This window comes from Trachypithecus francoisi, unplaced genomic scaffold (genome assembly GCF_009764315.1).
Source record: "Trachypithecus francoisi isolate TF-2019V2 unplaced genomic scaffold, Tfra_2.0 Lachesis_group15, whole genome shotgun sequence".
NCBI classification, from domain to species: Eukaryota; Metazoa; Chordata; class Mammalia; order Primates; family Cercopithecidae; genus Trachypithecus; species Trachypithecus francoisi.
The window spans coordinates 38,926,831-38,952,570 of NW_022681460.1; positions in this window are offsets into that span (position 1 = coordinate 38,926,831).

Sequence of the window (25,740 nt, forward strand, 5' to 3'; positions counted from 1 at the left end):
TGGACTAATACACAAGGCTCTGTGACTTCTTTCTGATTAGCATGTTGGCTTTTGTCTCAATATCTTTAAAGCTAAAAAACAGTCCTCATCACATGTATAAAATCATAACGTAGCCTTCAAAATGTCTTTCAGAACCTGTCACAGTTAGAATTATATAAACTATAACAATTATCATTATATATAATAATTATAGTATAATTGCCAGCACAGACTTTGGTTCAAGATGACTTGAGTCTATATTAGGACTGCACCATTTATTACCTGCCTTCCACTGGGCAAGTAACTTCTATAGATTCCTAAAAAATAGAGATAGCAATACTATTGAACTCACTGCTTTACTGTGAAGATTAATTGAGATTAAATAAGAGAGTTAGTTATAGATGGTCCTCAATCAGAAATTCTCATGACTTCAATTGAATATTATGGTATTCTTGAATTATCCCAATTTACCTCAGGAAAAAATTAAACGTATACTCTTTATCAATTCCATCTCACTTCCTTTTTACTTATTCTTAGGACAACAGTGATTTTGCTGAAACAAAAAAGGAAAAAAAGAAAAAATCCAACTTAATGGGAGCTTATTTTTAATATTACCCTTTTTAAAAATTTGTTAACAGAAAGGAAGATGTGGAATTTTCATGGTACATCTTCAGAATCACCCTAGGCTTGCTTGATTTAACTTTTATTTTAGATTGCAGACTTGGCATTATTTCAAAGGATTATATATTAGTAAAACTTTATATGTAAAGTTTGTCTACGAACTTTGTACACTACATATCCAGTGATCGCAGATCACTTAAAATGATCAAGACCCTGAAAACACCTCTTTACATTCTGATGCTTTCTCTGTAATCCCAAAATATCTTCAATCATGTTGATGAAATACACTTTGAAGATCAATCTGAAGCCACAGATAACAATCAAATTTTATTTTAAATGTAAACATTAACTTTTAAAAAAAATTATTTCCATAAGTTTTTGGGGAACAGGTGGCATTTGGTTACATGAGAAAGTTATTTAGTGGTGATTTGTGAGATTTTGGTGCACTCATCATCCAAGCAGTATACACTGAACCCAATTTGTAGTCTTTTATCCCTACTCCCTTCCACCCTTACCCCCAAATCGCTGAGGTTCATTGTATTATTATTTTTTTCTTTTTTTTTTTTAATACTTTAAGTTCTGGGATACATGTGCAGAACGTGCAGGTTTGTTACATAGGTATACATGTGCAAGAGTATTTCTCCTAATGCTACTCCGCCCCTTGCCCCTCACTCCCCAACAGGCCCTGGTTTGTGATGTTCCCCTCCCTGTGTCCATGTGTTCTCATTGTTGAACTCCCAATTATGAGTGAGAACATGTGGTGTTTGGTTTTTCTGTTCCTGTATTAAATTGCTGAGAATGATGGTTTCCAGCTTCATCCGTGTCCCTGCAGAGGACATGAACTCATTCTTCTTTATGGTTGCATAGTATTCCATGGTGTATATGTGTCACATTTTCTTTATTTAGTCTGTCATTGATGGGCATTTGGGTTGGTTCAAAGACTTTGCCATTGTGAGTAGTGCTGAAATAAACATATACGTTTGTTATTACCCACTTTCTAAAGCCTACTCCTGTCAATTCGTCAAACTCATTCTCCATCCAGTTTTGTTCCCTTGCTGGCGAGGAGTTGTGATCCTTTGGAGGAGAAGAGGCATTCTGGGTTTTGGAATTTTCAGCATTTTTGCACTGTTTTCTCCTCATCTTCATGGATTTATCTACCTTTGATCTTTGATGTTGGTGACCTTCAGATGGGGTTTTTGCGCGGGCATCCTTTTTGTTCATGTTGATGTCATTGCTTTCTGTTTGTTAGTTTTCCTTCTAACAATCAGGCCCCTCTTCTACAGGTCTGCTGGAGTGTGCTGGGGGTCCACTCCAGACCCTGTTTGCCTGGATATCACCAGCAGAGGCTGCAGAACAGCAAAGATTGCTGCCTGCTCCATTCTCTGGAAGTTTTGTCCCAGAGGGGCACCACCAGATGCCAGCTGGAGACCTCCTGTATGAGGTGTCTGTTGACTCCTACTGGGAGGTGTCTCCCAGTCAGGAGGCATCAGGGTCAGGGACTCACTTGAGGAGGCAGTCTGTCCCTTAGCAGAGCTCAAGTGCTGTGCTAGAAGATCCACTGCTCTCAAGCTGTGCCCACAGCTGCCCCTTCCCCCAGGTGCTCTGTCCAAGGGAGATGGGCGTTTTATCTACAAGTCCCTGAGTGGGGCTGCCGCCTTTCTTTCATAGATGCCCTGCCCAGAGAGGAGGAATATAGAAAGGCAGTCTGGCTACAGCGGCTTTATTTTTGTGCTGTGATGGGTTCCACCCAGTTTGAACTTCCCGGTGGCTTTGCATACACCGTGAGGGGAAAACCGCCTATTTAAGCCTCAGTAATGGTGGAAACCCCTCCCTCTACCAAGCTTGAGCCTCCCAGGTCATCTTCGGACTGCTGTGCTGGCAGCAAGAATTTCAAACCAGTGGATCTTAGCTTACTGGGCTCTGTGGGCGTGGTATCCACTGAGCAAGAACGCTTGACTCCTTGGCTTCAAACCCCTTTCCAGGAGAGTGAATGGTTCTGTCTTGCTGGCATTTCAGGTGCCACTAGGGTACGAAAAAAAATCTCCTGCAGCTAGCTTGGTGTCTGCCTAAATGGCTGCCCAGTTTTGTGCTTGAAACCCAGGGCCCTAGTGATGTAGGCACCCAAGGGAATCTCTTGCTCTGCGGGTTGTGAACACTGTGGGAAAAGCGTAGTATCTAGGCCAGATAGCACCATCCCTCAGGGCACAGTACCTCACAGCTTCCCTTGGCTACGGGAGGGAGTTACCTGACCCCTTGCACTACCCAGGTGAGGCGACACCCCACCCTGCTTCTGCTCGCCTTCCATGAGCTGCACCCACTGTCTAACCAGTCCCAATGAGATGAACTATGTACCTCAGTTGGAAATGCAGAAATCATCCACCTACTGTGTTGGTCTCACTGGGAGCTGCAGACCAGAACTGTTCCTATTCCGTCATCTTGCCAGCCCTCTCCACTGTATTATTCTTATGACTTTGCATCCTCATAGCTTAGCTCCCACTTATGAGTGAGAACATAGGATATTTGGTTTTCCATTCATGGATTACTTAACTTAGAATAATAGTATGCAGTTCCATCCAGGTTGCTATGAATGCCACCACCATTAATTAATTCCTTTTAATAGCTGAATAGTATTCCATCTAAATATATATATATATATATATATATATATATATAAGTATTAACACAAATACTTGTAAGTATATATATATATATCTCTCACAATTCCATCATAAGTTCTTTGCTGTTCTTCAGCCTCCGCTGGTGATATCCAGGCAAACAGGGTCTGGAGTGAACCTCCAGTCATTATACGAAAAAGATACTTGCACATACATGTTTATAGCAGCACAATTCAAATTTGCAAAAATGTGGAACCAGCCCAAATGCCCATCAATCAATGAGTGGGTAAAGAAATATGAGTGGGTAAAGAAATATATATATATATACACACACACACATACACACACATATATATTAGTGTGCAAGTATCTTTTTCTTTTTTTTATTTATTTATTTATATTTTTTATTATACTTTAAGTTCTAGTGTACATGTGCATGACGTTTATATCATGTATAACTCCCCAATGCAATCCCTCCCTCCTCCCCCGCAAGTATCTTTTTCATATAATGACTTCTTTTCCTCTGGGTAGATACCCAGCAGTGGGATTGTTGGATCAAATGGTAGTTCTACCTTTAGTTATTTAAGGAATTTCCATGTTGTTTTCCATAGTGGTTGTACTAGTTACATTCCCAGTAGCAGTGTAGAAGTGTTCCCTTTTCACTGCATCCATGCTAACATCTACTTTTTTTTTTTTTTTTTTTGACTATAGCCATTCTTGCAGGAGTAAACCTAAAATTCATAGGGAAGCCAAAAAGAGCCCATATAGCCAAAGACAGACTAAGCAAAAGAACAAATCTGGAGGCATCACATTGCCTGACTTTAAACTATACTATATACCAATACTGCATGGTGCTGGTATAAAAATAGGCACATAGACCAATGGAATCAAAAAAGAACCCAGAAATAAACTCAAATACTTACAAGTATTTGTGTTAATACTTATAAGTATATATAAACCCAAATACAACAAAGCAAGCAAAAACACAAAGTGGGGAAAGGACACCCTATTCAACAAATGGTACTGGGATAACTGGTAAGCCACATGTCAGAGAATGAAACTGGATTCTCATCTCTCACCTTATACAAAAATCAGCTCAAGATGGATCAAGGACTTAAATCTAAGACCTGAAACTACACAAATTCTAGAAGACAACATCGTAAACACTCTTCTAGACATGGACTTAGGCAAAGACATCATGACCAAGAAGCCAAAAACAAATGCAACAGAAACAGAGATAAATAGGTGTGACTCAGTTAAACTAAAGAGCTTCTGCACAGCAAAAGGAACAGTCATCAGAGTAAACAGACAACCCACAGAGCGGGAGAAAATCTTCACAATCTATACATCCAACAAATGACTAATATCCAGAATCTACAAGGAACTCAAATTAGCGAGAAAAACACAAACAACCCCACCCAAAAGTGGGCTAATGACATGAATAGATGATTCTTACAAGAAGATTTACAAATGGCCAGCAAACATGTGAAACAATGCTCAACATCACTAAAGATCAGGGAAATGCAAATGCAACAACCACAATGCGATGCCGCCTTACCCCTGAAAGCATTAACTTTTTTAAAGTAACATTGAAACCTAGAGTGACCTCCCTAATTTTGTCAATCTTTGCAGTGTTTAAAGTTTCACTGAAGATAGTTGAATTTTAAAAGGTTTATTTTTCTGAACATCTGATTAGAAATATATAAATTCTAACAAAAGTTACCCTCAGGGAGAACCTATGCCATAGATCGTGTATGAGAAACAGAACAAAAGGAAAGCTAAAGGTAGAGACGCAGAAAGAGCAAGCAAATCTTGGACTACATTAAAGAAAATCATAAGGTGAAGAAACATTTTGATGCATTAGCCTGTAGAGCCACCCATGTGCAGCCACACCTTCTACGCTTATAGCTCAGAGTATATTAGCCCAAATAGTCCTTTTATTGCCAAGGCCATCTCTCCAGAAGAATTTGATGGATCAAGAGCTGTGAGCAGCATTTTCTTCTTTTTTAGGACTAGTTTACTGTGTGTGTGTTTGTGTGTGTGTGTGTGTGTGTGTGTATCAAATTTTATCTGTCTATTCATCTGACGATGGACCTTAGGTAAGTTGTACATCTTGTCTATCGTGAATACTGCCACAGTGAACATGGAAATGCAGATATTCCTTCAACATACTGATTTCAGTTCTTTTAAATATATACCCAGTAGTGGGATTGACGGATCATCTGGGAGTTCTATTCTTGTTTCGTTAAGGAAGCTCTATACCGTTTACCATGATGGCCATACTAATTTATCTGCCTACCAACAAAGTACAAGGGTTTCTTTTTTTCCTTATCCTCCCAAGCACTTATCATTAATTTTTTTGATAAAAGTCATTATAACAGATCTGAAGTGATATATCATTGTAGTTTTAATTTGCATTTCCCTAATGATCAGTAATGCTGAGCATTTTTTCATATACCTGTTGGCCATTTGTATGTCCTCTTTTGAGAAATGTCTCTTTAACTCATTTGCCCATTTTTTAAATCAGATTATTTGTTTTCCTGCTATTGAATTGTTTAACTTCCTTATATACTTTGGATATTAACCCTTTATAAGACACACAATTTGCAAATATTTTCTCTCATTCTGTGAGTTGTCGCTGTACATTGTTTATTTATTTTGCTTTCTCATTGTGTGTTTTTGATAACTTTGTCAAAAGTTTATTAACTATAAACGTCTGGATTGATATTTGGACTTTCTATCCCATTGCACAGGTTGAAATGTCTGCTTTTATGACAGTACTATTATGTTGTTTTGATTACAATCACTTTATACTAGTTTTGAAATCAGAAAGTGTGATGTCTTCAGTTTTGTCTTCTTTGCTTGTTTGTTTGCTTTTCAGGGAGGATGTGTTTTTCAAGATTGCTTTGACTATTCAGGGTCTTTTGTTGTCCCACATAAATTGTAAGTTTTTTTTTCTATTTCTGTGGAAAATGACATTGGAATTTTGATAAGGATGACATTGAATCTGTAGGTCATTGGGGATAGTATGGACAAAATTTATACCCATATATATTTTGGGTATATATATAAAGGAACTGAAATCAGTATGTTGAAGAAATATGAATAATTAATTACAATATTAATTCTTAATGTCCATGAACATGAGGTATATTTTCATTTATTTTTGTTTCTTTCAATTTCTTTCATCAGTGTTTTACAGTTTTAAGTATACAGGTCTTTTAACCAAAAGTTATTCCTAGGTATTTTGTTGTTGCAGTTGATATTTTAAATGGTATTGTTTTCTTAACTTTCTTTTGGGATAATTTATTATTAGTATATAGAAATGCTACTGATATTTGTATGTTGATTTTGTATCCTGCAATTTTAATGAATTCATTTATCAATTCTAATAATTTTTTGGTAAAGTTTTTAGAGTTTTCTCTATATAAGATTATGTCATCAGCAATGTATTAATTTGAAAGACATTACGCTAAGTCAAATAAGCCAGGCAGCGAAAGACAAATAGTCCATGACATCACTTATACATGGACTCAAAAAAGTTGAACTCATAGAAGTAGAAAATAGAATGATAGCTACCAGGGTCTAGAGGTGTTGAGGAGGGTGGTAGGGGGAGTTTTTGACCAAAGGGAACATCATTTTGGATAGACAGGATGAATACGTTTTGAAATCTACTGTACAGCAGGGTGACTAATGACAATAATATATGTATTGTATATTTCAAAATAAGAGATGAAATCTCAAATCTTACCACAAAAATTGTAGGAAAGTAAGGTGATGAATATGTTAATTAGCTTGGTTTCATAATTCCACATTGTATGCATATATTAAAACATCATACTGTACTCCATATATGTATAAAACTATGATTTATTAATCAAAAATGATATTAAAATAATACCAATTTAAATTTTTAGATAAAATAAATTATAGGCTGGGCACAGTGGCTATCAGTGTAATCCCAGCACTTTGGGAGGCCAAGGCAGGCGGATCACGAGGTCAGGAGATTGAGACCATTCTGGCTAACACAGTGAAACCCTGTATCTACTAAAAATACAAAAAAATTAGCTGGGCATGGTGGCGGGCTCCGTAGTCCCAGCTACTCGGGAGGCTGAGGCAGGAGAATGACATGAACCTGGGAGGCGGAGCTTGCCATGAGCCTAGATGGCGCAACTGCACTCCAGCCTGGGTGACAGAGCGAGACTCCATTTCAAAAAATAATAATAATAATTAAAAAATAAACAAACAAATAAATAATAAAATTAAACAATGTACAGGGGGTAAAACAGCAAGAAACCATAGCATCTTCCAAGAATAGTCTGGAATGCACTTTGTCATTTATCAACTGTTCCCCATAATGATACTCTTTAAAATAAAACAACTCAAGACCCACCTTAAGACATCATAAGAGTGTTCTCATAATATATGGTGGAACCAGCCCAGAATTTAGAGTCAGACAAATCTGGGTTTAACTCCTTCCTACAATTTCTGAGACATTTAAAAAAAATTGTCTATGCACATTCGAGAAAGTTACTTAGGCTTTATTAGATTCATTTCTTCACTGTAAAATTGAAATGAGCTTCATGCAGTTAATACAAAAATGCAATTGAGATCATAATTCATAGGAATTGTACAATTCTTCCATTATGAAGCACATTCAGGCAACAGACTGATGAGGCCGATAAGTGGAAGTCCATAAATGTGCATAGGCATCTGCACTCAGGGTTATTTTAGGGGCTGTATATTATTTGTGAAATATTTGAAATTTTGCATTATGGAAAACAGAATATAGGAGAAAGGGTTATTACAAAATCAAAGTTTACCATCCATATTGATTTGAACATTATCCCAGTAATCACAAGGTCAATAAATTGATCTCGAGTTACACTAGTTAGATATTTTATGTTTCACGTTGCAAATGTCACCTTGTCTAACTATGGCTAGAAAGAGTCCTGAAGAGACTTTAGGATTTGATCAGTTTAAACTTCTTGAAAAGAAATATTCCACAGTTGTGTCTTGCCATGGTGAAAATAGAACGCAAAGCACTATATTCTTTTCTTCACAATGATGAAGCGATGCTTTCCAGAAAGATACTTTAAACCAGTTGAAAAAAGATAAATAAAATTGTTCATGGTAACACATGAAAGTGCAGATCTGTTTAAAAAATTATTTAAAAAATAAATCAGATCTCCTTGAAAGTGTTTTAAAACTTACATGGTCACTGAAAGTTCCCCTTCTAAAGTGGATGTATATCATTTGAATTTTGCTTTTATTGCATATGTATCTGTCTTAATTTTCTATTGCTATAACATAATACCTGAGACTGAGTAATTTATAAAGCGGAGAAGTTTATTTGGCTCATGATTCTCAAGGATGAGAAGTGCAAAATCAGGTGGCTATATCTGGTTGGCTTCCAGTGAGGGATTGGTGCTGCATCACAACATGGCAGAGAAGCAGAAGGGGAAGAGGGCTTGTGCAAAGAGACAAACCACGAGAGGCAGCCTTGCTTTATAACCACCCGATTTCTAGAGAACTAATCTAGTCTTTTTAAAGACTAACTCAGTCTCTCAAGAAAGATATTAATGCATCTTAATGACCTAATCACTTCTTAAAGGCACCAACTTCCAACACTGCCACATTGAGTACCAAGCCCCAATATAAGATTTGGTGGTTACAAACCATATTCGAACTATAGCAGTATATATGAGTAATATTATTTATTGTTGGATACAAAATTATTCTGTTTCTTTTTGCAACTTCTTCACTAATCATTATATTGCTGAGGTTTTTAAAGAATTAACTCTGTATAACATGACATTGTATGACAAAAATTCCAGCTTATTTCGTATTTTCCTATTTTTCACAATTACAAACAGAATTGCAATGAACATCCCGGCACACAAGTTAGTGTGTCCCTTTAGCACATACCAGACTTCTTCATCTATGTTCTGTTGCTTAAAACAGAATAGCTGAATTTGGTAATATGTAAAGATAGGAATTTATTTATTGCAATTATGGTTGCTGAGAAGTCCAAATTCCGGGGTCCACATCTGGTGAGAGCTTTCTTGTTGGTGGGGACTCAGCACAGTTCTGAGACAACATGGGACATCACATGGTGAGGGGGCTGAGCGTGGTGCTATGCCAGTTCAGAACTTTCTTACTCTTCTTAGAAAGCCACCAGTTCCCCTCTCCCAAAACTCAGTAATCCTTTAATGCATTAATTTGAATCCATGAATCGATTAATTCATCCTTGAGGGCCCTGCCCTCATGATCAAATCACATTTAAAGACCTACCCCTCAATACTACTACACTGGGAATTTTCAATATTGCATTTCAATATTGCTTTGATATTTCACGGCCTATGCTCTACCACATACATTTTAGAGACTGCATTTCAACTTATTTTAAAGATCTTATTGAAGTTTTGTTATTATTACATTGAACTTATAAATTATTTTGAGAGAGAACAGCCATTTTTCTATCATCAAACCATCCTACCTTTAGATATATTACATCTCTATTTAGCTAGGTTTTCTTTTTAATTTTTAGGCCTTTTTTATTTTTTAGGACTAAGTTTTGTTGGGATATATATGAAAAGTAGTATTATTAGACTGTCAAGAAATGAGTGACTCCAATAAAAGATACAATGAAAGGTGGTTAATTACATAGAAACAAATAAAATTAGAATTTTACCTCCCAAAAGATGTACACAGTTTTACAAAAATTATTTCTAGATAGGCCGGGTGCGGTGGCTCACATCTGTAATCCCAGTAATCCCAGCACTTTGGGAGGCTGAGGCTGGCAGATCAGGAGGTCAAGAGACTGAGACCATCCTGGCCAACATGGTGAAACCCCACCTCTACTAAAAAAATACAAAAATTAGCTGGGCATGGTGGCACCTGTAGTCCCATTCCTTGGGAGGCTGAGGCAGGAGAATCACTTGAACCTGGGAGGTGAAGGGCTGAGTGAGCCGAGATTGTGCCATTGCACTCCACTAGTGACAGAGTGAGACTCCCTCTCAAAAAAAAAATGTATGGAGAATATGTTTGCTATTATTAATTTTTTCTTTTAAAAAAACTTTATATTCTAACAAGGTAGTCCTATTTCAGATATATAATTGATTGCTAAGTATGGGTCTTTTGTCGTTCAAACTTTTTGAATTTCTTAATTAGGTAGTAAAGTGTGGCAGTATAACTTCTTCAATTATTTACCTAAGAGTTTTTCTTTTTTAGTTTTTCTTATTTTATCTATTTCTCTTGATTTATTCCACTATCCCCATGGAAATGTTAATAAAAGTGACATTAGTAAGAATTTTTGTACGTTACAAAATGAAATGAATTGTTTCTAGCATTTCATTGAGTATAACATTGAGTGAGCTATAGATAACACAGAGACAGAGAGAGGGCAGGAAGCAAGAGTTAATAACGGCAATAAAATTGATCATCTGATTATTTTCTTTTAATATGAATATTTGTACTAATAAATTTTCTATTGCTTACAAGTTAGCTTAGTCTTATTAAAATTTTTTGAAATATTCCAGAATTTTTTGTAAATAAGTATATAGAATTTTGAACTATATCCAGATGATACTAGTCTGTAATTTTTCTTTTATGGTTTGATCTCTTATGTTTTCAAAGTCATATTACAAATTGTAAATCTATGGCTTTATTAGCTAGAGAGTTTGCAAAAGTTAACACTATCATATTAGTTAGCTCTCACATTGCTATAGAGAACTGTGTGAAACTGGGTAATTCATTTTAAAAGAGGTTTAATTGGCTCATGGTTCTTCAGGATGTACAGGAAGCATGGTTGAGGAGACCTCAAGAAACTTAAAATCATGGTTGAAGGCAAAGGGAAATCTGGCATGTCCTACATGGCTGGAGCAGGAGGAAGAGAGAGAATGAAGAGAAGGTGCTACATACTTTCAAACAACCAGATCTTGTGAGAACTCTCTCAGGAGGCAGCAGTAGGGGGATGGTGCTAAACCTTCAGAAATCATCCCCATGATTCAATTACCTCCTACCAAGTCCCACCTCCAACACTGGGGATCACAAGTCAACATGAGATTTGGTTGTAGTGGAACCAGAAATGACTTACCTAACATTCCCTCTGCCCCCCAGCTTATTTTTCCCCCATCCTGCTGGGGGTTAAAAGTTGAGGTGCTGTGTTTGTCCCACACTGGTGTCCCTCCTGTGAGAACGCAGCCATGAGCTGAGGTGTGAACCTACAAACCCAGGACCCCCGACCCCGGTTGCTGCTGCCAGCCTCAGAGAAAGGAAACCAGGTATGCAGAGGAGCGTGCAGAGTCCAGCAGCCCCTAGGAATCAAGGATAAGGCGAAGGTTTTCACCTGGACTATGATGGCAGGAGGAATAGGTGACTACCTCCTCCCTCCCTACACAGGACTGATTCTCATTCACTGTAGCTTCAGTCCAGGGGACTGGGACTCAGGAGCCCTGACCTGGGGTCTCCTGACCACCCTGATCCCAAGTAAATGTGAATGGAGACAGGCATGAGAGCTTGTACTCCTCTTGGATTTCCCAGAACCCCACCCGTGGCCTCACGACGGTGCTACCTAAGGAAGCCTTCCCCCCATTCCCCGCTAGTGTGGTCAGTGGTCAGCAAATAGGAAAAGGATACAACAGGATTAGAAATGTGAGATTGTCTTGATTGTACCTGTTCGTGGTTTAACTGTATTTAAACAAACAAACAAGGAAATAAATTTGAAAATTATTTATCATCATAAAAATGAAACAAAAATTAAAATATTTATTGCCAGAAAAAAAAAAAAAGAGATTTGGATGGGGACACAGAGCCAAACCATAGCAATTCCTATCTTTCTTGATGGAAGCTTAACTATAAAAACAACTGGGCTTGAAATTTTGGTTGGAGAAATGTTTAACAACTCAGAAGTATCATTGTCCACTTTTAAATTTTTAAGACAGTATTTTCAAATTAATCATTCAAAAAACTAATCTTTTCAACTAAGCTCTCAATGACACAGAGTTGTTTATTATGCTCACTTGTAATATTTAGTTTTATATCACATGTTTTATTTCCCTTTTTATTCCCTATGTTAATTCTGCTTTTCTTTTCTCTTTACTAATATTGAATTCAATTTGTTTATTTCATTAGTGTTTTAAAGAACCAGCTTTTGGATTTGATGTTGTTATCTATTTGATGATTATTTTCTGTTATATTTATTTCTAATATTATCTTTATTCTTTTTGATGCTTCTTGTTTTAGGGTTACCCAAGGTTTGCTTTTCCTAACTCTTTGACACTTTTTGTTAAAGAAACCTAAATGCAAAAAAAAGAAAAAAAGAAAAAAAAAAAGACTACATTATCTATCCTCGTTATAAAACATGATGTAACCTCCCACAGTTAGCAAATACACAACAAAGTATTTTTTTCCTCATGTCATTGTCAATGCATAGAAACTCATTTGGAGTTTTTTAGCTCATGAGGCTAAGTGTAGTGTGCATTTTCTCATTTGGAGTTTTGTGACATGTGAGATTAAATGTACTGGGTAGTTTATTAACCAAGTCTTCATCACATTTTACAAACTTAATGTAAAGTCTTTAAAAATTGTTTTTTCAATGCTTTCATTAGTGCAGAAACTATAGTTCTGTATTTTAGCACAATCATAGTCTTTATTAGCTTTTGTAGTTATTCTGCATACCTATAAATTAAAAAAATTATTTGGAGTATGGGATTGGAAGTTGGTATGATTTTTTAAAAGTCACCAAGGAAGTTTCATTTGAATATAAATAAAAATATGTAGTCAAGTTTCCAAATAATTGTACATCAGTATTTTTAAAATAACAAAGAGATCAAAAATGATTTATGTAAAAAAGAATATGAGAAAACAAAATTTTTAAACTCTATGTATTTTTAGTGTTTTTTTTATAGAGGTGTCAGCTTAAAGCCTTTACAAAATCACATGGTAGGAAAAGCAAAATGATACAAATTCCTTGTTTATCTTTGTTTAACTCAATGTTTTCCAAATATATTTGCCTATAGAACAAATTTTCTGAAACTATCTCAAAAATGTGTCTGGTAAAACACAGATGCTGCATGGAGCATAGTTTAGAAAACACTGATTTAAATCACTGATCAAGCTTCTTCCTTGCCCTCACTGCTTCTGTCATTTCTAAGAAGACCAAATAAATAATGTCCTTCATTCCTACTGAATATTTGAATAAATTAAGAAATAAGACCAATAGGTATGCAAACTGAATGCAAGAATTAATCAGACATATCTACCAAATTACAATAATGCTGGAATAAGGCAGGCGTCCCTGACATATCAGTAGAACTTGTCCTGGAAAGAAATGGAGACCTGCTGTCTGTGAGCAGATGGAATCCAAAAGAGGATAGAAGGCTGACATAGAGCCAAACACACCCAGTTATTCTTCCCAAATATAACATTCAGATAAATCTCTCAACCTGCCAGGAGGTGGGTTGAACAAATGTGTGGGGAGAGACTGTGTGTTATACAAATGGAGCTACTTAAACAAGGAAGAAAATGTTAGAACTAGGGAAGAAGACCTTTACAATAGTCCCAGCTTTTCATTTCCTTAACCCGTGGGGTCTAATCACTACTCCTGTGTCATCCTGGAGTGTATTTGGGCCTCTCAAGAGAGGGAGCCCATGTTACATCATCCATGGGGCACTGCTTCTTTCTATCCTCCAAGATTTAATATCCGATGGACATCTTAAATGTCACAATTATAAAAGTTCAGGTGATAGACTAAATGCCCTGTTTGATCATTACACGTTGTATGTATGTATCAAAATATCACAGGTATCCCACAAATATGTACAAATATTTATTTTTAGTTTTAAAAAGATAAAAACAGGTCTATGGTCAGTCTTAAAAGGCTGCCAAATGCACAGTTTGCTGCCCACTTAAGGAAGCTCAAAGACACACACAACAAAACCTCTCTACATGCTGAGTTTGCAAATCCACTGCCTCTTTTCTTCTTTGGTTTTCTCAGAAAATATACCAAATGTTTCAGGCTTTCAGAGATAAAATAAATACTATCTGTTTTACTTTTTCAATTACTGAACCACAAGAGAAGAAGAAAAAGTACTAAAGGATAAATGCTAAAATGTCAATGTTGTTGCTGATAAATCTAATTTTGGGGACAGAGCTTCATATGAAATTGAAATGGGCCTTGTGCCTAAACCCAGAAATGGACAATCGTATGCCTCCAGTCACAGCCAGCTTGGCCTTATGCAGGAGGCCAGTCCCTAGAGAAGCATAAGAGAAAGTTGACTTTCTGAAGGCAGACTGATTTCCCAAGAGGAAAGGACAGTGCCAAGCCTGTATGCACAGATTATACCTCCCAAATTCACCTATTTTGTCGTTCTTCCCCAGGCCCCAGGGCCAGAGTGAGTTGGACAAATAATGTGGAAGGTGTGTGATGCTAATGTGACTTCTTTCCATTGGGAAAAATATATATCAGAAGAGTGAGAAATGTGTTTTCTTCTAACAGTTGCTAAATTGTAATGTCAGGATGGCATTATCAGAAAATGTCATAAAAATCATTCAGTTGTATGGCCCTGTCGGCCACTATGCTATTTATCCTTGACATTATCTAGTAATTTTTATTGGTTAATCATTCTGAGACAAGGTCCAAATAATATGTTTTTGATTATGAAGATAATAATGTTTTTAAAGTTTTAATCCATTATGTGTCAAGCATGGACCTTTAGAAAAAGGACACCATAAGTGTTTTCTGAAAGACTAAAGATGTGGAAATCTCCAAGTCTTCTGCTAGATTTTACTTTCCTGGGGATTCTCTGCTCTGCAACAGGTGGGTTTTGAAACTGAAAATACTGGCAGTTAAGCCTCAACTCATCAATTATTTGTTATGTGGTATTTGCCAAGTTATATAAGCTCCCTGAGCCTTAGTTTTTCCAAATGCAAAAATGGCAATAATACCTGCTTTAGAGAGTCACTGTAAGGATATCAAATTATAACACATGCAGTATCTAACCCCAAAGAGGGTCTCAAAAATTGCATTTGTTTCATTTTTCTGCCATTATTAATCTTTCAGTAAATAAAAAACATAACAACACACACCTGCCTCCCACTGCTCTGAATCTGAGTTTACACGCCACACAACACAGAACATTTATTTCACTTCACAATGTCCTAACGCCACACACAAAAACAGTAGTGTAAAGAGATCCGATCCAGTGGTTTTATAACTTTCCTACATTGGACAGTCCATGAAAAATCTTTGCAGCCAGATCTACATAAGTTTGGACGTCCCTATCTTACGAATTGCCAAATGAACCAAATATTTTTCTGGGCTAGAGATACCTATGGGTAATTTATATCAACCAACCTTTAACTGAAACCCACAGGAAGTTAGCAAATTGTAACAAGAGTAAAATAATCCCTGTTTGTTAGCAAATTGTAAAAAGTTAGCAAATTGTAACAAGAGTAAAATAATCCGTTTGTTCTAAAAACCCGTCTGAGGTCTCAGGGCATAAATTTCGAAGAATCAAATGCAGTTTTTATTTAATAATACACTGAAAGTGATCTTCTAGTTAAACCAAATGTGAACATGTAAAACTGGTGTCATTTATAAAGATACTCTATAATAAGTATCTTATATACTATAATATCTGAGAATTTTATCTATATTCCTGTATCTTTACCATCTGATTTGTCTTGGTGCTCTTTTTATCCCAATTATATAATTACATAAAAAATATTAAAATGTAGCTTATCTCCTGTTAAACCTTTGCATTCATTTTCTCCATCTAATTATCTGCTTCTATACCCAGTGGTTTGCCCTTTCTTTATTTCCCATTAAATTTTGCATCAGGTCCTGTATTTTAACTTTGCACAATCTATTTTGGTTGCCTTCATGGATCTAAGATTTTATCTTGTAAACTCTCCCAGTTCTCTCACAACAAAGAACAGGATTTTGGCCTCAGAAACGATCAGGGCTTGAGCCCCAGCTGTGCTCACAACCTCTGCAGTCTTCAGTTTCCTATCCTTAAACTAGGAACCACAAGCCCCATGGGGATCGTTGTAAGCTTTAACAAGATAATCAATATAAAGTTCTTTTTACTGTATCTGATACACTGTTAGTGCTTAATCAATGTTAACCTATATATACACGTATATGTCTGTGTGCATATGTATACATATATACACATATATATACCAAAACAGTTGAAATATGAAATGTGATTAAAATAGCATCAAGAGAAACAGTATCTCATGATGACTGGTTGTGACTCTGGAACCAGACTGCCAGGGCTGAATCTCATATCTGCTCTTTGGCTGTTGGGATGACTTTGTTCAAGTAAGTTAATTTCTCAGTGAATCCATTGCCTGATCTGTAAAAAGCAGTATTTATAGTGACCAACTCATAGGTTTGTTGTGATAATCTAATTTAGAAAAATAAGCATTTTCAAATGATTCCTTTCATGAAAAGAAACATGTGAATATGTGTTATCATATGTGTTATCATTATACAACTGAGGACAGTTTTCACTTATGTTTTCTAATTCAGAATTACATATAAAATTCAGCAAATACCATATTGTTAAACTTGAATACTGTAATAATATATTTTTTAAGAATTTCAGCATTATCTCAGGGTTCACAAGCTTATAAGTGAAAAGGTATCAACAGTTGAAAGCTGTCATAAAATAATACCTGTAATACCTGTAATGCATGCTTTAAAGTATGTCTTCTTCTCAAGAGAGTGCTTGAAAACAATTAGGGGGAAATATTCCTAGGTTTAACCTATACATCTACAAAACATTTTCTCTGTTTAAGGATGAAATAGTAGCCCCAGTAAATAAAGCCCCTCATTTAATATTTGTTTTATATATATAAATAGAAAAAAGGCATTGTTAGGCTATCTCATTGATATTTAGAATTTTACATTTAGGGTCAGACAAGAACTATAGATAGATGAGAGAAACAACATGATTACAAACTTGTTAACAACTCCAGCCACCCCATCACCACACACACACACACACACACACATGCTCATACAATGTGTTCTCTCATTTTCCATTTGTATTTGAATGGGAAGAGGTTAAGAAGTAAAGCGTAAAACAACATCACCCAATAGAAATTAAATGCAGGCCACAAATCCAAGCTATATATATGTATATGTTTAATTTTCTAGTAGCCACATTACAAAAGCAAAAATAAACAGGTGAAATTCATTTTAATATTCTGTTTTATTGAACACAACCAATCAAAACTATTATTTTGATATTTAATCTTATTTAATAGACATGTTAAACATTTATCTAATTCATTAAATAACAAATGTATTATACTGATTTAAATCATTATTGAATAAAACTTATACAAGTATTTTATATTGTTTCATATGAAGTCTTCAAAATCCACAGTGTATTTCACACTTAGAGCCTATTTCAATTAGAATTAGCTACACTTCCTGTGCTCAATAGCCACCTATAGCTAGCAGCTGTCAAGCGGGATGGCACAGGTTAGAATAAGCGTTTCTACTCCTTCCATGGGTCAGAAAGAAATTCCATTGAGTCTTTTAAATTACTCACCCAACTCTCATAAATTCTATCGGCGGTTAAAAACCTCTAGTGCCAGAACTGGAAGAAAATATGTATACCTGAAAAATGCCAAATCTAACATATTTTAAGAGAGTAAAATGCCCAACAGGATTACAGAAAATGAATACAAGATTTATCAGGTAATTTTCAGAAATGCTTAAAGGTAGACAAGGACAAATTTTCAGAATGTAACAGTTTCCACTAATGCTTCCCAACGGTTTAGACTACATTTCATGAGATGTACTTAAGCTCCATATATCCATTAGTCTTTCAGTGCCATTGCTAACATTTCATAAACTTCAATATCTCATTCTCTATTATTACTTAATATTTTTTATCATTTGCAAGCCTACAATGTAACTTACAGACCTAAGAATCAGTACAATCAGCTCTGCTACCAACAAAGCAGAGAAAACAATACTTTTCATATGGTTTGCTTTCAGTTTTAAAATAAGAGTAACTTAGAATTTCTCTGCCCTGAAAAGTTTGCTCATCTTTCCAAAAAAAAAAAAAAAAAATTCTGCTTATTAACTAACTCTTTTAGGTTTCACAATGCTTTCTCCATGATATTTTACTTCCTTTTATACTGAAGCACATGCCTGGAATCTTAGTTAACTAATCTTGAAAAGGTAGAAATTTTGTACACCTTTGATTAACTCTTACAAGTAAACCAAGGACAGAACCAGACCTATGGAACCTTCAGAACATTCTTCTGGAACTCATATCTCCCTTGAAAAGCAAAATACACAGCAAGCCTTAAGCCTACACTCTGGATATTGGACAGAAAGATAATTTTTGATATCGACACAGTCTTTAGAAAATTCATCTACCCTCATAAAATCACATAATACCTATATGTTGATGAATCAAAAAATATATTTCTATAGTGCAAGTCTTTCTTCTAAATTCTACAACCCAGTAACCAGAGACCCCCTGGCATATTTCTCCTAGGCATCTCTATATTAGGGGGACCTTCTATCCCAGTTGTCCAGGGACTGCCCCAGTTTAGTCACTGAAATTCCTGCATTCTGGGAAACCCTTCAGGTCCAGGAAACCAAGACAGTTGGTAACTCTTAACATACCCCACCTCGTTAACATGCCCCACCTTGACTATGTCATATTTGTCTCAAACTTACACTTACCTTAAATTCCTAAATCTTTGGCGGTCACGAAATTCACACAGATGTATATGTTGTGAAAGCAACCTTAGACTTTTCCCTCCTATTTGCAATTATTATTTTCTTTATTCAAGTAATATTTATTGTCAACTTTGTCAAAGATCAGATGGCTATTGGTGTGCAGATTCATTTCTGGGTTACTTGTTCTGTTCTGTTGGTCTATGTGTCTGCTATTGTACCAATCCCATGCTGTTTTGGTTACTGTAGCCATATAAAATATTTGGAAGTTGGGTAATGTGATGCCTCCAGCTTTGCTCTTTTTGAAGTGGGGAAAGGATGCTCTATTCAATAAATGTCGCTGGCATACCTGACTAGCGATACACAGAAGAATGAAACTGGACTCTTATCTTTTACCATATACAAAAATTAACTCAGGATGGATTAAATATGTCAATGTGAGACCTCAAACTATAAGAATCCTAGAAGAAAATCTAGAAAACACTATTTGAGACATTGGACTTAGAAAAGAATTTATGACCAAGTCCTCAAAAGCAATTGCAACAAAACAATTAATGAGTGGAACTTAACTAAAGAGTTCTGCATATTAAGAAACTATCAACAGAGTAAAACAGACAACCTACAGAATAGGAGAATATATTCACAAACTATGCATCCAACAAAGATCTAATATCCAAAATCCATAAGGAACTTAAGCAAATGAACAAGCAAAAAACAAATAACTCCATTCAAAAGTGGGCAAAATATATGAACAGAGTCTTCCCAAAAGAAGACATACAAATGGCCAACACACATATGAAAAATGCTCTATATCACTAATCATCAGAGAAATGCAAATCAAAAGCACAATGAGATATCAACTCACAGGCATCAGACGGTTAGTATTATACCAAAAAAACATGCACTCGTACGTTCATCACAGCACTATTCACAATAGCAAAGACATGGAATTTACCTAGGTGCCCATCAATGGTGGACTGGATAAATAAAATGTTGTACATACATACCATGGAATACTACACAGCCATCAAAAAGAACAAAATCATGCCCTTTGCAGCAACATGTATGTAGCTGGCAGCCATTATTTTAAGCGAATTAATGCAGGAAAAGAAAACCAAACACCCTTTATTCTCACTTGTAAGTGGAAGTTAAACATTGGTTATTAACGGACATAAAGATGGCAACAATAGACACTGAGGACTACTAGAAGGGGGAAGATGGGAGAGGGCAAGGATTGAAAAACAAACTTTTGGGTACTATGATCACTTCCTGGGTGATATGTTCAATTTTACCCAAATCTCAACATCATGCAATACACCCATATAACAAACCTAAACATGTACCCTCTGAACTCAGATAAAACTTGAAATTATTTTTAAAAAGTACATTTTATTGACTATCAACTAGGGATTTATAAGTCAGAAAAGATTTCAAAAATATCTGTTTTTGTGGAGTTTACATTTTATTGTGGACAGAAAATAAATAGAAAAATAATATATAACGTTTCATAAATAGTGATGTAAAAACAAAATAAAACAGAATAAGGGGAATAGAAAGTACAGTACCGACGCACAGAAACTACTGACCGTAGGCCGGGCGCGGTGGTTCAAGCCTGTAATCCCAGCACTTTGGGAGGCCGAGACGGGCGGATCACGAGGTCAGGAGATCGAGACCATCCTGGCTAACATGGTGAAACCCCGTCTCTACTAAAAATACAAAAAACTAGCCGGGCGAGGTGGCGGGCGCCTGTAGTCCCAGCTACTCGGGAGGCTGAGGCAGGAGAATGGCGTAAACCCGGGAGGCGGAGCTTGCAGTGAGCCGAGATCGCACCAGTGCACTCCAGCCTGGGTGACAGAGCAAGACTCCGTCTCAAAAAAAAAAAAAACCTACTGACCGTATCAACAATAACAAGTTATGACCCTTTTCCATTAAATTTCTGATTCATAGGAGCCAACCCCAGTGCTAGACTCAAGGGGACACTTACTTGTCTCAGTCAGCGATGATAATCTCAAACCTCCTTGCCAAAGGCAATGGATCTCAAGCTAGAACCAATTCATTCAAACATTCTTCTGGCAATTGAGTCTGGCAATTAGTCTGGCAATTTAAACACATGGCCTAAATTGACCCAATCAGTCTCAAGAATTTTGATAGAGTTTAGGTATCTGTCCCTGCCCAAATCTCATGTTGAAATGTAAACCCCAGTGCTGGAGTTGGGACCTAGGGGGAGGTGTCTGGATCATGAAAGTGGATCCTTCATGGCTTGGTGCTGTCTTTGTGATAGTGAGTTCTCACGAAATCTGGTCACTTAAAAGTGTGTGGCATCTCCCCCCAACTCTCTCTCTTGCTCTCATTCTTGCCAAGTGATGTGTCTTCTCCTCCTTTGCCTTCTGTCATGAATGGAAGCTTCCTGAGGCCTCCCCAGAAACAGATACTGCTGTATCTGTACCTTCAAAACCATGAGCCAATTAAACCTCTTTTCTTTATAAATTATCGTTTCAGATATTTCTTTGTATTCATTGAAAGAATGACCTAATACAGATTTACACTCCAATACTGTGAGAGTGGTATCCTTTCTTTTTTATTAGATTTCAACATACAAACACATTGTCCAGCTGCTATTGGTAGCCATTTTGTTTATTCAAGAAAGAAACCAGAGCTATGTAAAGTGTCAAGAAACGGAGCCAGAACCAATCTACAACTGGTAGGCCACTATATATTTTCTTTTAACTTTCTGTTAGGTGACATAAAATATGGACTCATGATTAAAGCCAGTTGACTTTCGGATTCTGTTATTAGCTACATATGTGGTACAGACCCTTTTACCTCAATAAATATCAATGTACTATTTCTTCTATTCAGAATGTATTTCTTTCATCTTTACTTGGATGACTGCAAGAGCCAGCATATTTTAAAGTTGTTTTTTGTTTGTTTGTTTGTTTTTTACTAAACCACTTCAGCCTGTGTTAGCTATTCCTCTGCTTCAATAGTACCACAACACGAAACTTAGCATACATTGCAGGTGTATGTTTATGCCCATTGTATTACATCTAAATTTGAGCAAAGCAATTAAATTATGACTAAGAAGCCTTCTCTCTTAAATATTCTCTTATTCAGTTATACAATTGTATTTTAAACTCTAAAAATTGATAGATAATGCCTCCACCAGAGTCCTGTTCTATAAATAGTAGCTATATTATTGTACACCAAGGAAAGGTAAAATTTAACCTTGCTTTAGAGTTTCCACTTATTTACTTTGATAACTAAATATAAGACCTAATTTTTCCAGTGAATATGACAGATTTCTGTTTACTAAATTATTTTCTTGTGACATGAATTTGAAAAATAAGCTAAGATACTTTTATTTCCTTTTAGGGAAACAGGTAAGTTTCAAAATTTTAACAATGTATATTTAAATATAAATGCTTTCTTTCACCAAAAAGTGAAGTTTTAAGTCAACTTAAAAATATTCCTGGGCTGGGTGTGGTGGCTCACACCTATAATCCCAGTACTTTGGGAGGCTGAGGCAAGAAGATTTCTTGAGTCCAGGAGTTTGAGACCAACCTAGCAAACCTGGTAAAACCCCATCTCTACGAAAAATTAGCCAAGTATGGTGGCCAAGGCTGCAGTGCACTGTGACTGTGTCACTGAGGTCTAGCCTGGGGAAGAGTCAGACCCTGTCCCCTCACACCAAAAAATTATTCACCACGATTATTTCTTTTTCAGGTACTGACATTTCTTCTAAGTCACATTCATAAGCAAAATTGATTGCACAGTACAAGTGTTTTGTATGTGTGAAAGATATCCCCCCAAAATATATTTTCCCCTTTTCATATAATTTGGATACAAGATGACTCATAGCTAAACCAAATTCTTTGTTTCCCCACCAAGAATTTATCTTTAAAACTCTGCTGTGTTCTCAAATTCACACTGAAACTTATGTGAGAAACCAACCAGAAAATGAGAAACCTATGCAAATGATTTTTTTTCCTGGAAAGTGCTGGTAAGAAACAGTTTCCACAGTTTTATAATGATAAAAACAAAAATAAGAGAAAGAGGTCAGGTAATTTGTGAAGTAAACATCTTATACTCTTTGAAACTAAATTTCAGCTGCAGCATTAAAATCTAGTTGTCCCCCTAAAGAAGCATACCTTTAGAAAGGTTATAATTTCTTTGCTGTATGTGTTTTGGCCTGCTAATATCAAAGTATACACACTGTCATATAGAATAGAAAAAATTGTTTATGAAAAAATAATTTTCCACCACAATCTTCGTAACCTCAATTATAATTTCTTGAATCAACTTCTTTTAAATATTTGTCTTTTTTTTTTTTTTTTTTTTGCTGTTGACAAATGGCTTAAGGTTCTATTTCTTGATTTACAGATTTTAAGCAATATCTAATTATCCTTTAAAAGAATTGAAAGTGGGAGATTTAGCTCACTTAAAAAATCTAATTCACTTGCTTCCACATTTAAAATTGTTCCATGACTATAATCACTAAAGTGCTAGTAAATGTTTAACAATAAGCTCACTGATGAAGAAAAAGACCCTCATTTGTAGCACTTGCCAATTTCTACAATGTGAATACTCCCATCATAGCCAATTTCAATGTCCCAGATGATTGGCTAGAAAAATCTCTAAAAATTTAGCAATCATTTCTACTGATCCAGTATAGGCCAGCTCTAGCACACCCACTAGATAACATTTATTTACACTATTTGTTACCTTTTAAACACTAAATAATGCATTTATATTTACTGAGAAAGACTCTTCTGTCTGAACACTTAGCCCTATCTTCTTCCCTTCCACCTTGAAACTTCATTCAATCATTTCATATTAAGATATTATATATATATATACATATTCAAATAGAAAATCACAATGAAGTCTTCTGTTTTCCCTCATGATTTTTAAAATTGAACAATGATTAATAACACTATATAGGTAAAAGCATGTAGCTATAGTTTACTAAAAAGCCAGATGATGTGTTGATATTCCCGTATCACAATATTGGGATATTTTAAGGGCCATATGCCTAGTATCAAGATTACTAACACCCTCATTTGTATAATTCCATCAGCTGTTCAAAACCATCAAACAACTTAATTTGCTCCATATATTTATAACACGGTTTTCTTAGCTAGGTCTTTTGCTTTTGGTTTTGTGTTGGATTTAGTTTTTCTTGGAATTTCTAATTACCTTGTGTATGTGCTGTGTGTCTATGGGCAAAGGATTAGCTTGTGTTTATCATATTCTCATATTTATCTACCTGTTAAATTAGGCTATTTTGTAACATCTCTTTTTATCCCAAGAAACCCCTTTCTCAGAACACTTCTCATCCTTATTCCTATCAGATGACTTTCCTTTGTATCATCCCTGATTAATTCTCTATCTGCTCTATGTTACAGATGAGCATCTGACAGTGGCTGGAGAAAAGTTATGCTGACTAATCTCTCTCCAAAGTCATGGCACTCATTTTAATTGAGCATTGAGAGATCGAGATGCCTATTACATTGTCACAATCCCATACAACCCCATTTTCCACAGCACAATTTTCTATCTCCTTCTGTTTTCTCAAATATTCATACCTCATTGCGCATCCTCACATCTGACTATCTTCCTTTTGACTGAGAAAATAGAACCTTCCATATACCCATCAGAAAATCAGGCAATCTGTATCTGTACCCACATACTCAGCCTTTCATTCTGTTAAAATTGGCACTGGATTCCATGTCTTGTCTCCTATTTAAAGGCATTATTCTTGGAATACTCTCCTGTTCTTCCAAATCATCAAATATTCCTTTCTATTTAATGTTTCTCATAATGATACAAGCATGCCCCAAATATTCCATTTTAACTATAAAATTAAGAGAATGTTGTATTGGCCCAAAGATAGAAAAATAGACTAAGAGAATAAAGAGTAATTTGCGAACCCAGAATTATTTACATGCTAGTTTCATACAGAATAGAGATAGAATTGAAGAACAGTATAGAAATGGTGAACTAGCATGGTGTGGTACTGAGATTACTAGTTTTTATTGTAGAAGAAAATAAATCTGGATCCCTACCTTGCACTGATCACAGAAAATAATACCAGCACTTTAGAAGGCCAAGGCCAGTGGTTTGCTTGAGCCCAGGAGTTCGAGACCAGCCTGGGAAACATGACAAGACCCTGTTTCTACAAAACCACAAAAATTAGCCAGGCAAAGTGGTGTGCACCTGTAATCCCAGTTACTTGTGAGGCTGATGCAGGAGGATCACTTGAGCCTAGGAGACGGACTTTGCAGTGAACTGAGATGGCACCATTGCACTCCAGCCTGGGTGACAGAGCAGGACCATGTCTCAAAACAAAAATGAAAACAAAAACAAAAATAAAACAAAACAAAAAAACAGAAAAAAAATCTATGTTATTGTTAAGCTACCAATATTGTGAAGACTTGAGGGGCCAAAATCTCCAAGAGAAATTAAGTCCATAGAAGAGAGCACGATATTTGGCACTAGTTTTTCTCTGCAAGGAATTCATATTTCTAAAGCTGTAACTGAGAGGGTATGAAATTAAGCTAAAGAAGTACTGAACTTTTAGCAATTTTATGGGAACAATAGAGCAGAAATTAAAAATTAAAGCCCAACCATAAAGAGGGCTCTAAATTAGGAGTAAAAGTAAAACAGATCTGTTCTCAGAAGAACCAAACCCCATGTTAAAAAAGTCAAGTTCATAGTTAGATTACAGCAATCTGGCAGTACTCTAACTGCTTCCTTGAAATTTATGGAAGTAGATTATATCATCCAATGCTTCAATTTTTTTTCTAAAAG